At 45.0% G+C, this 4,259-nt stretch overlaps 1 non-coding gene across 1 annotated transcript; it reads right to left on the bottom strand.

Moving 5' to 3' along the window:
- Window positions 1-1,520: 1,520 nt before the first annotated feature.
- Window positions 1,521-1,593, bottom strand: Trnat-cgu (transfer RNA threonine (anticodon CGU)). Its single transcript has one exon. It is a non-coding gene; the product is annotated as a tRNA-Thr (tRNA).
- Window positions 1,594-4,259: the final 2,666 nt, after the last annotated feature.

The raw sequence follows: 4,259 nt of genomic DNA, 5'->3' as shown, positions 1-4,259 counted from the left end.
CACGCATTGATGGAGAGTTACGAAATATTGTAGACCACCTGAGGGAACTTGGCGTCCAGCCAAATTTAGGTACAACGGTGTTTTTGTTTTTCTTGTGCATCAGAAAAAAAAGGTACACGTATTCCTAAAATCACCTATGAACGCGTGAGCATCTTTGCGCTGCTTCTCCGCTACACCAATCGTCTCTTCCAGCAAAAAAACAGGCCTTTCTTTGACTACACGCTATTTTACGAAGTTAAAGGGCAGTGATCGGTTTTAACAGCGAAGTCGGTTGTTGCAGGCCAGTTTCGTATGGTCCATACAAGGCAAAGGCATTCTTCTCTTTCTCCCTGCTCCTGAGTTTCCTGCTGAAGTGCGAAAGTTCATGGACACAGAAAAGCAGTGTCATTTTGAGGATTCATCGACCTGTTTCATTCTTTCAGCAGTCAGACATTTTGTGTGCCATCCACGTGCCAATTTCTTTGCCATTTACGCCGTATTTTCAGCCCCCTAGTTAAGTAACGCTTCCGCTCTTCATCTGGCCGTTCCGTATACCCTCGACATTCTGCTGGCAGGGCACCGCTCCCAGGTCTCGGTCACTCGCGATACACTGAATGATGAAAATTTTAAAACCCGCGTGCATTTAGTAGCAGCCCTTCCGTCACGACCTGTGTTAGCTTCTGGTACGCGGCCACTTTCTTCGCAGTTAAAATGACATTTATAGATTCTATATCTTGGAAAGAGTCAATTATAGCACTACTATATTGCAGTACTCTTTAGTGTAGTGTTAGTACATAATATCCTGCTTGACCCAGAGAAGTCCTAACCCCCAACTTGGTATGCGAACGACAATAGTCCACTACAGCGAACACATACAGCACGTAGGTTCAACGTCGACCACAGCAGACACTGTATTCTACCTAGGTAGCCGACTTCAGCGGTACCTAGGGCACTTTTTCTGCCCGCACTGGAGCCGTGCATCCCGAAGCCTTTCCAGCACAACCTGAAGATGCTTGATCTGTTCCCTTCACCTGTCGGAGAAGGCGGCCACACCGTCAAGGTAGGAAAGAACTAGCTAGGTAAGGAGCTCTCCCCTGCAACACACCGTTCATGGAGTCAGAGAAACAATACCGTGGGTTCTTTAGGCCAAAGTTTAACATCATATGTTGAAATGGGCCAAGAAGGCAGATGAAAGCAGTGTAGCAACTGGCGTGTTGGACAGGGGGACCTGACCATATCTAGCGTGGACATTACACCATGTTAGATTATTTTCACACCAAGCTTGCTGTTGGATAAGTCGGGTTTACAGTTAATGCGTTTATCCGCTGTAATCGTCATGCGGCCTAGGCCGCTTGTCCGGGGTTTTTACGAAAATGAGCGGCGAGGTGTAGTCACTTTCACAGAGTACAACCACTACCAGCTCACACCCGCATGTGACTTCAGTATCCATAATCTATCTTTGCCTTGACAAAAGACAGCACGGTTTGCTCAAAATTGAAACAGATAAGGAATTTGGAAAGACAGAAAGTGGAGAAAAAATGCCCGCCGGGTGGGATCCGAACCCACCACCTCCAGAATACGCGTCTGGTGCGATGACCACTACGCTACCGGCGGGGCTATTTTCCCCTTCACTTTCTGCGGTATTTATGTTAAGGTATTTTTGCTTCCTGAGCTTTGGGGTGGTAGCCAGCGCGACTCGGACTACTCGGGGTGAAGGGGACCTTCTTTTTAACCCTTTTTAACTCTTCTTTTTGTATGCACTTAAACACAAGCAAGGCAATGGCATCACAAATAGGGATAAAATAGTCACAGTCGCCGAGGAGTTCTGAAGGGATCTGCACAGTATCCGGGACATCCAGGATAATCCCGAACGAGAAAATAGTTCAGAGGAGATAGAAATCCCACCAGTAACGATAGGAGATGTAAGGAAGGCTTTGAGAGAAACGAAAGGGGGCAAAGCACCTGATGAGGATCAGATAACAGCAGACCTCTTGAAGGATGGCGGAGAAATTGTACTTGAAAAACTCGCAAACCTGTATACGCAATGCCTAATGACCGCAAGTGTACCAGAATCTTGGAAGAATGCGAACATCATCCCTATCCATAAGAAAGGTGACATGAAGGACTTGAAAAATTACAGGCCGATCAGCTTACTGTCAGTTGTCTACAAGGTACTTACAAAGGTAAGCGCTAACAGAATTTCTGCAACCTTAAATTTCAGTCAACCTAAAGAACAAGCAGGGTTCCGTAAGGGCTGTTCAACAATGCACCATATTCACACGATCAATCAAGTGATAGAGAAGTGTGCTGAGTATACTGAACCCCTATATATAGCCTTCATACATTACGAGAAAGCATTTGACTCGGTCGAAACCTCAGCAGTCATTCAGGCATTATGGAACCAGGGTGTAGATGACCATTATGTAAGAATACTAGTGGATATCTACAATGGGCCCAAAGCTACGATCATCCTCCATAAGGAGAGCAGTAAAATACCTATAAGGAAGGGCGTCAGACAAGGAGGCACAATCCCTCCAATATTATTCACAGCATGGTTACAAGTATTCAGAACATTGGATTGGGAACAGGTGGGAGTAAGAATTAATGGCAGCAACCTCAGATTTGCCGATGACGTTGTCTTGCTAAGTAATTCGGGGGACGAATTGCAAAGCATGCTTTCCGAACTGGACAAACAGAGTAGAACCGTGGACCTGAAAACTAATATGCAGAAAACCAAAGTAATGATCAATGACCTAGGGACAGCACAGCGGTTTGAGATAGGTGGCGAGGCAGTGGAAGTGGTAAGCGAATATATCTACTTACGCCAAGTTGTGACCCCAGTTCCCAACCATGAGGCAGAGATATTTAGAAGGATAAGAATGGTGTGGAGTGCATACGGCAGATATTCTCAGATAATGAATGGCAGCCTACCCTTGTCCCTCAAGAAGAAAGTGCATGACAGCTGCCTATTACCGGTACTCACCCACGGGGTATAAACTTGCGGGCTCACTAAGAGTGTTCAACTTAAATTGAGAACGACTCAGCGGGCAATGGAACTGAAGATGAGAGGTGTAACATCAAGGGACAAGACGAGAGCGGAGTGGGTGAGGGAACAAATGCGTGTTATGGACATGTTAGCTGAAATTAAGAAGAAATGGACGTGGGCATGGCATGCAATGCGAAGGCAAGATGCCCGTTGGTCATTAAGGGTAACAGAGTGGATCCCTAGAGAAGGCAAGCGTAGCAGGGGGCGGCAGTACGTTAGATAGGCAGATGAGATCAAGATGTTTGCAGGGATAAAATGGTCGGAGTTAGCGCAGGACCGGGCTAGTTGGAGATTAATGGGAGAGGTCTTTGCTCTCCAGTGGGCGTAGATAGGCTGGTGATGATGATGATGATGATGATGATGTGATGCCATACATACATACATACATACATACATACATACATACATACATACATACATACATACATACATACATACATACATACATACATACATACATACATACATACATACATACATACATACATACATACATACATACATACATACATACGAATTTCTGGATGATTTACATCATCCCGAGCTGCTTTCTATGAAAACTCCGGGATGCAACTTTCCAGTTTCCCACAGTTTTTTTCCGTATTGATTACTCTTAGTGATTGACTGTCGTGCAGAGGGATTCAGAACAGTCATTATTGAGGTCAACAATTTATTTGCGTGCAGTTCCGAGTTTAAGGAAATCCTCTATCAGATCTTAAACGTATGTAAACAGTAGCCGTAACTATATCAGCAGTAACCTTAAACCTCCAATTACGTCAAATATATTGAGAGTTATTCAAAATATTTTTACGGTGTTCGTATTCAACTTGAGTCGTTGCACATGCACAATTTCCCTTTTCTGTAATGGTTTGACCCGGTTCCTCAACCGTACACGTTTCTAGCGACTTATTACGGTAGCATGAAGGCGTTTTCCCTGTGCGTTTTAGGGCTAAGCGGAATTATTTGACATAGGATGTACAGCTACAGATGATTGTTAACGAAAAATTCCGAAATTGGCTTTTTCAGTGGCGAGTTTAGGGCACCTGTTTAATTTCGGAAAATGGATGCAAGCAAAACGAAAAACTACTTGGCTTTAAAAAAATTTCCTGGTGGCTAGAGAAGTGCGTCTTCGAAGTCGGCCCTCAAGTGTTTGCGTGAGTGCGTGCGTCTGTGAGTGTGTGTGTGCGCGTGTGCGTGAGCGCGCACATGTGCTTCTGCGCCTGTGTTCGTACGT

Source organism: Haemaphysalis longicornis, unplaced genomic scaffold (assembly GCF_048455015.1).
Source record: "Haemaphysalis longicornis isolate Haplotype H1 unplaced genomic scaffold, Haemaphysalis longicornis Haplotype H1 scaffold_1, whole genome shotgun sequence".
Taxonomy (NCBI): Eukaryota; Metazoa; Arthropoda; class Arachnida; order Ixodida; family Ixodidae; genus Haemaphysalis; species Haemaphysalis longicornis.
Note: the sequence above shows the minus strand (reverse complement) of the source record. Positions and strands in the feature narration are given on the sequence as shown.